The sequence below is a fragment of the Condylura cristata genome, unplaced genomic scaffold (genome assembly GCF_000260355.1).
Source record: "Condylura cristata isolate star-nosed mole 26May11 unplaced genomic scaffold, ConCri1.0 scaffold00029, whole genome shotgun sequence".
Taxonomy (NCBI): domain Eukaryota; kingdom Metazoa; phylum Chordata; class Mammalia; order Eulipotyphla; family Talpidae; genus Condylura; species Condylura cristata.
In genome coordinates this window covers 25,369,779-25,382,946 of record NW_004567130.1, presented here as the reverse complement: position 1 = coordinate 25,382,946, position 13,168 = coordinate 25,369,779, and positions in this window count along the sequence as shown.

Sequence of the window (13,168 nt, the reverse complement as noted above, 5' to 3'; positions counted from 1 at the left end):
GATGCTCCAGCCGGGCAGCGGCGGCCCTAAGCCCAGTGTAAGGCCAGGCACATAAACTCTTACCTGTGTTTATTCTTGTGGAGCTCAGCTGAGCCATCATCCTTCTCTTTCCTTCTTCATGCCCATAGCGCGGAAGACAAAAAATATCGCTCATAATTCTTTGAGAAAGGTCCCCGTAGGAGAAGCGAATAATTGATGCTGGCCCCGTTTAGAGGTCGCTTCTGATTGCACCCAGAGTGTAGTCCCTAGCTTGCCATAACCTTTCTTGGTGAAGGTGTTATTCCAGTTTGCTGATTGAACACATTTTGAAACACAAGTATAAATAACAATATATAATGCATTAGAACCTCACTTGCCATGACGTCCAACCACAACAGGGTAGATACTTTGGAGATAACGAAGGTGAGGCAGATGTGTGATCCAATTGGTATTGCTAAGAGTCTGTTATAAACGCCGATGAACACCGTAAAGTGTACTAAAGAGAGAGTTTATAGGTCTCAAGGTCTTAAGAGTCCACTGGTAGAATAAACATCAGTTAGTTTGTATTCTGTTTATTGGCTTCAATTCTTACTAGATATAAATGAAATAGAGAGTGTAAGAATGTTAGGAGTAGAAAAAAAAGAAACCTCTGTAAGTATTGGTACATACAAGTTCATGACAAATATTTACATAATGAAAAATTTCAAATGTCATGAAAAATTTAAAAATCTACGGTCTATTAACTTTAATGAGTTAGGAAACTAAAAGCTAAAAGTTATCTTAGATGACATTTCTCTACGAACATGGGCTTCTTGATTAAATGCCGTTTATATAATGAAAATTACATTTATTAATCACATTTTCACTTCCATCCAAGAGCTGTCTTTTATATCTATGGAGCCCTATAATCAACAGTAGCCTCTTCTTTTCATTTCACATGACTGCTATCTTCTTTTTCTTCCATTCCCTTTATGGCACAGGTTAAAAGAAATGTTTATCATTTAATATCTATTACATATATTGTAAAAAAGCAAAGAGGAAAACAAAAACAAATGCTCTCAAAAAGCATTTCTGAAGGAAGCAACCTGGAAAGTTGTTAATTTTTGTGAATTTAACATTGATGGAAATCATGTATTTCCTTTTTACCTAGGTAACATTTACATACTATTTTTCTAAAAATGAAAATGTCACCATAATTAAAACTATCATTCATTACTTAATGGTTGCTTTTGTTAGTAGCATTAGACTTAGAAATATATTCATTTTATTTATTTCATAAATATGCACATATACAATAGGCATATGTACACACACACATATATACACATACATACATACATGCATGCATTACAGATGGCCAGGCAGTCACATTGTGCCAAGCAATATTCTAGAATGTGGGAGATAGAAAGATCATGACTTAGTGCATTGAAACACACAAACTTACAGTGCTCTAGAAGCATCAAGGATACAGTGACTTATCTTGCTGGCAGTGCGGAAAGAGACCTTCATAGGAGGGTTGGTCACAAGTCCAGAAGGTCACAGGACCTTAAATAGGTTTAAGCTATTTTCCTTAAGGAAACAAATGTATTCTTGGAGCTTTCCAAGTATTTCCAAATTTGAAATTTGGGGTTGATAAATGAATCCTGTTCAAGTAGGACATGGGTTTTATTGACCTCTACAGGTAGACTTTTTCTGGGCAGAGTGAGAGTGTCAAATTATTGTCCTAATATAGACAGTTCCTACCGTGTGTTTGATTGTTGCGTATTGTTGGTGGATGACTAGTAGACGATTGTATAGCAACTTCCATATAGTTCTCTCATCCATTTACTTGAAAAGAAAAAAGAACTGGCAGGTCTATCTTAATCATGCAACTGGTAGGTGGAAGTAGATAAGAGCTGAAATCATTGTGCAAGGCCACATTATCGTTACTGTAGAGACAGAGCCAGGAGTGCAAGCTGGGTCTACTGATTCAATTCGGAACGTCCTTGCTTTATTTTGGATGTTTATGTAATTCTGTAAGACAACCTATCGTGTCAAAAATGCTTTAAAATGTTACAGAATGTAAGGCCTTCTATAGGAGATCTTCCCATTTTCTGCTTGTAAAAAGTGAATTCCTTTTATTGTTGGACATCTGACCTTCTTTGGGCTAGAAGAATGGTGATGGTTGGTCAAAGTGAACCACATTTGCTCGAGGAAGCTGTCCTGGAATTGCTCATTTGCTGGTGGAGTGAGCCCAGATTCACACAGGCTCTTGTTTCTCAGCTATGGTCTATTTGGTTTTTGTTTTTTGTTACCTGACATTGCCTTTAGTTCTTTACTATCTTGAGGGTTGTCAGCTCTGCAGGAAGAAACAGATATTTTGTTTTGTTTTTTACTGCTTTCCAAATGTGGGAAGAAAATTCAAGTGAAAAAGACATCTCCATGACCCATGTTTGTCTTCCTTTGGTAGATAGAAAGACATAAGTGAAGCTCAAAATCTTATTTTGTTTTAGCTGTTAAGGAACTGAAGTTGTCTTAGTCCATTGCATGAACTATGTTCATTTGTTTAAAATGCATTGTTCATTGGTAGTAGAAAAACTGTGCTGGAATTTGAGAGCTCTCTTTGTACATCAAGTGATAGCAGAAACTTGTAATACACTTTTGTAGTAAATTCATGTTTAGATGTGTGAAATGCTAACCCACTTGTTATAGGCATCTTTCCAGATTTCATTTATGTGCTTATCTGATTTTTAAAAAGAGATTTATTTACTTATTTATGCATACAGACCTGGGGTACAAGCCCCGATGAGGTGCAGCGGCGGTGAGAGGATTCATGAGAGACAGAGTGGGGAGCAAAACAATTGCTGAGGGGAGCAGCGGGCAAGTCAGGAGAGGTCTGCTGCGCCATGTGGGTCACCTCCGGGGCAGGCGGGGATCGAACTCGTGCTGAAGCAGCTTTAGCTTCTGAAGTGCTGTGCTTCAACCTGCCGCCGCCACCAGGGAGGGCCTGCTTATCATATTTAATCCCATGGAATGAAAGGTTAATCTGTTTTAAATGACTTAATGTCACAGTCACCAAGATAAAACCAATGGTGAGTTGGTGAAGTCTGTGAGCTGTGCTGGAGCTAAGGGGCTGTTTCTGGGTTTTTGAAACTGCGTACTTAATTGTCTTTACACCTTCCTTCTTGTCTGCTGTTTACTTTTTCAGCTATCTTTGGTCTCATCTCCCCCCTCCCATTATTTCTAATTCGTTTAAATTTGTTATTGGCTTATCCATCCTGTAATCATGATGTTAGCTATATTCACTGCTCCTTTGCTAAATGCCAGGTTCTAATCCCAAAGACAGTCTTGAAGAATGGCTGTTTATCCTTACTTAACCCATGAGATGAGGAAACAAGGCTCAGCCGCATATAATAACTCACCTAAACATCTTAAGCTAGTAAACAGTGCAGCTAAGGCATGTAGAAAACCAGATCTGTTGTTTCAGTGTATAAAATAAAGCCAAGTGCATCTGCGCTTTCAGAAGACTCGCTCATTGATACAGTGTTTGAGCTTTAGTATTTGGATTGTGTGGCGATAATTTTGTCTTCCTTAAGGGTTGTTTTGATTGTTTTTATCACTAGGATTCACTTTGGGATACAGATTTTCACATATAGCTCTTACTATTTTTTTTCAAGGCCAAGAACAGTGTTATTTCTAGCAGTAGCATTGGACAGACTGTAGATATCTAGTTATTGTCTGACAGATGGATATCGACAATCACCCCAGGTTTACATATTGTGTCAGTCTGACTACAGCAGAAAAGGGGATATAAGAGTAATGTGCATTTCCCTGTGCTTTGTCTTATTGGCTTGCAGATGTCAGAATAGATTTTGGCAGCATAAGCACTATTCTTCATTTTCGTTTGGTCCAAAACATCTCGTGTGTTTTTTAAAAAACCTGATTTGGGTTGAAGTATCCCAACAGCATCAGTAATGGCTTTTATAAATTGAGGCCTGCTCTTGTTTTAAGTGCATTTTGGCAGTTGAATAAAAGCCATGTGCACTGAGTTTGGCACAGATGCTTTTAGAACTGTTTCCTCCTATTTCTATTAAAAAGGTGCTAAGTATGCATAGTTGGGTGATGGTAGTAGTCATTATTTTAGTGTCTGGGTACTCCAGGTAAATGTGCATCCTAATTTTTCTATTTAGTTGTATGACTCTCAAATAACTTTTTTTCCCATATGTATGAATGTGGAGGAGAAATTTTGAATTAATAATGCTAACATTAAATGTCAACATTGTGTATAAATCCCTTACAACTCTGTCTAGAAGTTATAGACAACTGGTGCTATTAGATTTCTAGTACTGGGTTATTGACATAGTAAACGTAATTGTTTAAAGTGGCTAAATGTATAAAAACAACACTGGATCTATTAAACATTAACATACGTATTTCATATTAATATTTTAATTTTTAATATATTTTACATTGCTAGGTATGATAAAATAGTTGAAAATATTTCTAATAAGTTTTTTTTGCAAACTGTTTATACATTATAGTTTTTTTCATTTTTCAACAACTGTAAGCATTTTTATCACTTTATCAGAAACTGATTTTCTTAGAGGTTTGGATAAAGAAAGCAGACTAATAGAGGTGGTGATTATGTGATTTGGGGGAGTTGCTAATTTTTTTTTCTTTTTTGGGAGTTGCTAATTTTTAAAGGGGAGGTAGGTAAAGAGAGGCAACATGCTGTCACCTTGATGCAGGGCAGCAAAGGGCATAAAACTAGTCCAGATAGTTTATGGGACACTGTCTGAGTTCTTCACCCACATACAATTGCACAACTCTTCAGATTCAGAGAACAGTAAATATGGGCTGTATTTAACAAACCAGGAAGAAAAAAAAAGTTACTGAGGCCAAATATGGCATTTACCTGACCTGAAGCAGTGTCCAGTGCTTTGAAAGCCCTAAACACACACGCTCCAAAGATGGCGTCTTCCCGCCACTGAGGATGGCGCGCTCCTCTCTCAAACAATAGGCCACGCCCCAAGATGGCGTCTTCCCGCCTCCGCGGGCCTGGAGCGTATATGGCTGCCAGACGATAGGCTGGATTCCAACTCGTGAAGACAACAGAAGACAACAACAGGAGAAGCTCTCTGGAACTGGCAAGATGCCCCCAGTACAGCACCAGATAAGCCACATGCAAAACAGCAGCTGCAGCAGCGAACAACCTGCTGAATGCTGCACTCACACAGCTCAGTGAGGCACCTGTTTGGGTCTTCACCTTTCCTGCCAGCCTGTACCAGCAGCAAAGCCAGGAATGGCTTCAGACCCTCGCCTGCCTGTAAAGCCCTGAACATTTCTTCTCCGAGGTTGGCTCAGAAGACTCTCCATGCCCTTCAGAGGCCCACAACAGCCTTCTGGAAGATCAGCAGGGCCGGGGAAATCATGGGCCCTGGGAAATCATGGGCCCTGGAACGGCAGCAGCAAAGTATGCTGAATCCTCAACACCGATGTGCAAAGGCTGAGTCCTGATGGAGGAGTCCTGGGGGCTGCTTCTGCAGTCCCTTATATATCTTAGCCAAGTCTCCCCCCCAAAATGTGAAACTTTGTTAGCATTTTCCCGGGGGCTCCTCACCAGCATTCCCCCCAAGGGGGCACCACCTAAAACAGTCTTTGGCTTTGGCCTCTGGTGACAAGCTCAGTATTTATGTTCTTCACAACACTTGGCTACATCTGCCTCACTGCATTCTTAACCTCCCACAATTCCCTTCATGAACTCTCTACTTTAGACAAGCTAATCTGCTTACTGTTCTGTGAACATGCATTTAATTTTCTTGACATTGTGCTTTTGTCTTGCAGTTTTACCCCCTAGTGGAACAAACTATTTGTTGTTTTTCATTTCACATGTGGAAAATGTTGATTAAATGCCCATTTGCTATTTTGTTATCAGTTAGACTTAACTGATAGTAATCTAGATAGATATTTCCATACTCACTGTCTGTATCATAGTATTTAGACATGATTTTGTCAGTTTTTTTTTAAAAGATTTATTTATTTATACACACAGAACTGGGGTACAGGCTAGAGGTGCAGGGGCAGTGAGAGGATTCACTAGACAGAGCGGGGAGCAGAACAGGCAGATTGATGAAGTCCACTGCTGAGCAATGGGCGGGTCAGGAGAGGTCTGCCGTGCCCTGTGGGTCACCTCCAGGGTGGGGGGTCACCTCCAGGGTGGGGAGTCACCTCCAGGGCGGGGATTGAACGCATGCGGAAGCGGCTTTAGCTTCTCAGTGCTGTGCTTTAACCTGCTGCACCACCAGGGAGGACCGATTTTGTCAGTTTTTAGATCTTCTTACTCACCTCCTTCTTTTCCTTGCTCCTTGCTCACCTGATTGTACATCCATCAGCCACTGTCCTCTTACTCCTCCCATATCGTGTTTCCACGACTGTTGTGTCAGACGGATGGCCGCTGAACATATTGAGGGATTTGTGAATATTCTTTTTTTAACTGGCACTTTAACTGGCAAAATGGGTATCTAGACTCCTTATTTGTCACAACAACTGGTTAAATTTAAGCTGGAAAATTACTAATATTTTGGATGTTGAAATAAATTTTCATAAAGTTATGATTGAGTCTACGGTGCAGGTAGATACATTTGATATAACTTGTGTTGAGAGAGCATTTATTCCTAATTTTGTTGGTTGATTTTAACATAGAAATGCTAATATAGTACCTCAGTGTTTACAAGTAAAAATTTTACTGGTTGAAAGAAGAGGTAAAGGAAATTGATAATATTATATTACTCTTTTCATTTCTGCTTTTGTATTATTATTATCTGATGTTAATGAAATTTGGAATTAAGGAATAATTAGAAAGAAAATGAGATTGACTTGTGACTGTAGTTATTGGATACAATTTTAGTAACTGAAAGTGTTGTTGGGCTTCTTAAATTATAAATATGGGAAAACTATGACTGCTCAAAATCTAAAGTGATAAAGTATTATAATATCAAAATTTGTCCTCCACCTTTCCATGGTATACTTGTAGGTGCTGATTGGATAGGGAAGTAATTACCACTTTTTTTTGCCATAAAGGCCTGGCCTAGAAATACTGGAATCTCTGCAAGGTTTATTATCCATTATGTCAAAACTATCATGGGTTGGAAAATATTCCTTTTATTTTCAGGGGGAATGGAATAACTTCTTAATAATATTAAGCTTTTCTTGTGTGTTTGAAAACTATGCCTAAAAAAGCTTGAACCCTACTCAGCTGGGTCTCTTTATGCTCCAAGAGAAGGATTTTTGGTTTTGTGCATTAGACATGTCTGAAAAATAGTGGTGCTGTTTTTTGTTGCTTTACACACACGGACGGGGCAAGAAAGATAACGTATGTGTCAATCAGGAGTCTGAGAAATCTTCCCATCTGCCTCCCTGTTGTGCAACCATCCAGGCCTGTTAGGTTCATCGTCAGTTACTGCAGACTGAAAGAGTATCTTGGAGTCTGGTGGACCTTGCAGGCCTCTCATGCTCAAACAGGGGCCCTGTGTCCAGGCGGGCAGAGAGAGCAGCGCCCTCGCCTCGCGCCTGTGGCCACATAGCCCACACTTGCCGCAAGTGAAAGGCCCGTCTGTTGTTTGCTAGGTCTGAATGGTGGAAAGATACGTCAGTAGCATGTGAAAGCATGGCTGTCTATTGTGTGGGAGGGGAAAGATGGCCCGACTTAGTCACATTCCTTCCATCCCACCCCATCAGAGCGTTTTCGCTTTACAGTCTACACGTCAGTCTTCTGCACGTTTCCCTGGGCAAGGATGCAGGATGCGGAACTGCCCTGGAGAGCAGCACCAACCGGCACAGGGTACAGCTAAGCCACGTGGCAGCACGTGTGAGCAGGCCACACGTGTTCAGGCGTGTCCATGGCACGTAAAGCTTTTTCCAAATATGCGAGACAGTTACGGAGGCACACAAATGTCGTTAGTATAATGCACAAGCACACCGAGGATGGCCCCCCCGGGCCAAATGGGCTGTCACCAGCCCGCGGAAGCAGTGACTGTCCACTGCCAGTCTCCATGCGGAGCAAACTGGTCTTGATGCTGCAGCCAGAGCAAAGGAAAAGGCAGCGTTAGCTAGTCGGGCTCCAGAGAGCGTGTGCCCAGCTCTGGCTCGGTGCCCAGCTCGCAGCTCAGCCGGTGAGGGCTGCCTGCCGGTGGGGTCCACTTCATTCAGCTACAGTAAACGGCATCACAGGCCAAGAGCCTCGGGCTGCCTCTCTGGGGCTGTGAGCACACACCCGCCCCCTCTCTGACTCTGCTGTTGTGCCTCATCTCTTTGTGGCCGCCAGGCAGCCTACACTGGGCACTCGCCGAGGGGCTGGCACTTGTCGGGGTGGCTGCTCGGTGCGTCCACACAACACTGCCGTCACCACTCATACCCGAAGGCGAAACTCTGGGGACGTGGTCTCTTGTCACAAGACACACAAAACCCCCAGGCTGGACTCTGGGGTTGGGGACATATACTGGTTATTCTCCTTTGGGGGCCCTCGGCCAAACCCCAGGGGTAGTCTCACTGCCATCACCTTGACGTTCTGACCTCCATAGCCACCAGTGTAGCATGAGGCCCCCGAAACTACTCTGGCACCCACATAACAGGGTACCCTCTGCCCCCGTACCTACTAAGATCAAATTCCTCTGCACATTGGTTGGGGGCCCATGGATACCAGGCTCCACGCGGGGTGTCCTCTGAAGTGGCCAGCACCTTCCCCTGTGCCAGGCGTGGGCAGCAGTGGTCCTCGGGGAGGGCACGCGCCCGCGGCCTGGCGTGCCAGCTTTTCCCTCCTAGCAGCCTTAACATTCCAACGGAGTGTGACGACCCTGGCCTCACCTCTCGCTGTTCCACGGACCTGGGGGCACCGAAGCCAGGCTCACCACCTCCTGTGCTGTGCAGATGACTGTGCCCCCAGGCCCCACACACGTAGCAGCCCGCCAGCCTGCCAGTTTGTCCTGAGCTCTGCTTACCCAAGGCTCTGCTTGGGTGTAGGGGCTCACCCGTGTGGCCTGAACCCCCGGGCTGTGGGCGGCTCAGTTAGCCCCAGCGAAACACTTCATCTTTTTTCTTGTTCTTATTCCCTGTATTTTCGTCTTCTATTCTCATTTCCCTCGTGGACCAAGGGGGACTGCTTTTGTATGTTTGATATCCTTGAGATTATGTTTTTGTAAAGTGCGGACTATTTCTGTGTTTAATGTCAGTTTATACACTGTTTAATATTAGTAAATGCCTAGAGTGTAGGTATCAAGTTATTACTTTAAGAAAACATCAACCTTTGAGGAAAGAAATCTACAGGTTTTTCCTGGCTGATTATCAAGGTCATACCTGCCCTAATACTGTTCCCCAAAGTGAGCTGCTGCTGGCTTGCAAAACACCAGGGGGCACCATTAACCTCTTGTTGCACGTCAGTCATGGCCCTCTGAGGGGTACAGTGTGGAGGTTGTGACATTCCTCAATTTTTATTTAGGTTTCTTAATAGGGTTGAACATCTGGATTCCTCTTCTCTGCTGCTTCAGTCAACATTTTGATGAATATATTTTTTAAAGATTATTTATGTATGTACACAGAACTGGGGTACCCTTCCCACCCCCTTCGAATAGTGTCAATTTTACAGTTAGAGTTCCTTTGTAGGATTTGTTTTGGTTTAATTTTGGCAATCACATATGAGTGAAGTCATCTAGGATTTGCCTTTCTTCTGATTTATTTCATTTAGCATAATTCCCTCAAGTCACACCCATGTTGTCAAGGTTTTATCTCTTTATAACTGAATAATCCACTGTGTGTGCCATACATCTGTGTATATATCTGCTGAGCTGTCAGGCTGCTTCTGTACCATCCGTGATGGAAATAGTGCTGCGATGAACTTAGTTCATATATCTCTTCAGATGGTGCTTTTACATTCTCTGGATAGGAGAAGGGCTGCTTGAGTGTAAATCTGCTTTTAATATTTTGAGAGATCTCTATACTGTTTTCCACAGGGCTTAGACCAGTCTACAGGTATATGCGCCCCCCCCCCACCAGTGTAAGTGGCTGCCTTTTCCTCCCTGACCTTGAAAACACTCTTGTTTATGGTATATTTGATATGAGCCATTATCAAAGAAATGGGGTGTTATCTCACCGTGGTTTTGACATTTTCCTTGATGAGCATTTTGCCTCTGTGACCCTTGCGAACCACCACTGTGTTCCCTTGTGTTTATCACTCCCAGGTTTTGATCGCCCCTCCCCAGTCCCCTTCCTTTGCTGTTTGCTTCAGTTCTATGGTCAGAGGGTACCTTGACTTTTTCTTGCATTTTGTTTGATTTTTCTATATTCCACATTTAAATGAGAACATCTAGTGTTTCCATCCCCCCCTTAATTTTGGCTAGCATAATCCTTCCAGCTGCCTCCATGTTGCTACAAATGACATGCATTTGTGCTTTTTGATTGCTCAGTAATATTCCATTGTATAAATAACAACACTTTTTCATCCATTAATCTATTTTGAGGCATTTGGGTTGTTTCCACATCCTGGCTATTGTCAATAGTGTTACAGTAAACCTAGGTGTGTAGGTTTCCTTTCAAATTAGTTTTTGTGCCCTTTGAGTAGATTCTAGGAGTGGGATTGCTGGGTATATGGATGGTCCATTTTTTTCTGCTTTAATTTTTATTATTTCTTCTGCTAGCTTTTGGAGCTTTTGGTTCTTTTTCTAGTTCTTCAAGATGGGAAATAGGTTATTTCTTTGTTTCTTTTTCTTTATGGGCCTGAATTGCTATATACTCTCCTCTTAATGCCACTTTTCCTGAGTCCCAGGTGTTGTGCAAAGTTGTGTCATCTCTGTCAGTTGTCTAAAGTTATTTTTGAGTTTTTCTTTGCTTTCCTCATTAACACAGTGGTATTTCGGTAGCATGTGGTTCAGTCTCCATGTAACGGGAATTCTCCTTGCTTTCTTTTTGTAGCTAATTTCCAGTTTAATGCCTTTATGGTCTGTGAAGATACTTGGTATGATTTTGATCTTCGTGTATTTGTTGATGTTTGTCTTGACCATTATGTAATTGATACTGGAGAACGATCCATGTGCATTTGAGAAAAATGTGCACTTATTATTATTTATTTTTATTTTTTTTTGCTGGTGCAGAGTCCTTTAGATGTCTATTAAGTTCATGTGGAAGGAAAAGGCAGAGGTCCAAGCTGGTTGCCTTGCTGGGCTATGTGAGTGTGGCCCTTAGGTTGTCCAGCTGCTGCCTTGCGTCACTTGTCGGGTGTTGCACATCTTGGCAGCTCTGGTGAGCAATTCCTGTCGTCTCTTCTGCTGGCTTTGTGAGCTGGATCCTGCCCTAATTCTGGCTGCCACGTGCTTCAGGACCTCAGTGGCGGGAAGATGCCATCTTGGTAGTCTGTGTGCAGGGTTTTAAGGCACTGACACTGCAAAACAGAGGGCACTGCTTTGGGTGAGGTAAATGGTCATTTGTGACCACAGTGACTCTTCATTTTCCCTTGTTTGTCCAATAAATCCCATGATTGTTGTTCTCTGAACCTGAGTAGTCTTGCAATTGTGCATGTGGGTGAAGAACTCAGACAGTGGCCGAAAAACTATGTGGGCAGGGTCCCTGGCCAGTTTTAGTGCCCCTTGCTGCCCTTTATCAAAGAGACAATGCTTCCCTTCCAGTTTCAACTTACCAGGCAAATACCAAATAGGTCAAATTTTTCACATGTTTTCCTATGAGAAAAGAGACTTTATGGAATGTCTCAGGGACTCTGTTGAGTTTCCACACATTTCTTCAAACCCATCAACGGAAGGGCTTACAACTTTTTCCTTCAATTTAGATTTCTAGGAAGCTTTGTCATAAACATTTCCAAAAGACTCCCATTCAATTTTATGAAGGCTCCATCTGAGCTCAGTAATATAATGTGGGCAATCAAATTATTACAGGACAGGGAGAGAGAGCACCCCAGAACCCCCAAACCTGTCTGTTCTAAATAGGTATTGCCATCTGCTGCATCAAGACAAAACATACAAGACTTTTTTTTAAAGATTTATTTATTTATGCTTACAGAACTGGGGTACAGGCCAGAGGTGCAGGGGTGGTGAGAGGATTCTCCGGGGGCAGAATGGGGGGCGCAGAACAGGCAGATCGACAAAGTACACTGGCTGCTGAGGGGAGCAGCGGGCAGAGGAGGTCAGCTGCGCCCTGTGGGTCAGCTCCTTGGCCAGGGATCGAACTGGTGCTGCAGGGGCTTCGGAGAGTTTAGTAATGCCGTGCTTTAACCCGTTGCTCCACCAGGGAGGGCCCTCTTGTTCTTTAATTTTTGATGTTTGTGATTTGGATAGGATCTCAATTTTCTTTTAAGTCTGGCTATGATATTTCAAAGTAGTATTTCTTGTTTCTTTCTCAGTCTTTTGACTTGAATTAGTTGGATATTGAATTGTCATTTTCTAAAGATAGAGAACTTCGTCTACCTCAGTGACATAACTTGGCTGCCAAGTGTGGTTTCTCAGCATTCGAACTGGTCTCCAGTCTCAGGCGAATGAAATGTGGACTTTGTTGTCCCACATCAGGGGTTGAACTATCTGTTCAACCTCTCGACAGAGTTTACAGCTTCCGATGACAACCGTTTTGCGTTGTGCTGATGTTGACACAAGGGTTCCATCCCACCCCGGCTTAGGGCAACAGCCAGCCCCGTCGGTTTAGCACGCAGTGCTTGCTAAAACAGGTAGTGCGAGATTTCTACTCCTGCAGGATTTAGGGGCAACGGCCCTACCCAGCAACGAAGCTACCCCGGAGGAGAATAGAATGTTGGCCCCCAGCCCCCATAAGATTAAGGGCTTAACCTCTCTCAGCATGGGGAGGGGGTGAGACAGCCTAGGCAAAAGAAGCTGAGCCGATGAGTTGTGCTAAGTCCTGTTTGAACAGGTGGACTACATCACGGACAGGTGAAAGCTATCCAAGGAGTTTGGCCTGGCACACGTCGAGTGGAATGCTAGACAAAGGTTTTTGAGCCTGGCTAATAGTTATCTGACTGTGACTTCTCTAAAAACAGCTGGTTTAGTTTCTATTATATTATAGAGTTTATAATTTATATGAACCAACTATGTAGAATTAATTCTAATGTTACTATTTGGGGGTAAAAGTAAAATACAAAAGGGGACACAGAAAAATACATAGACAAAGACCGAGATCTCTTAGTTTTTATTTAGAATATTAC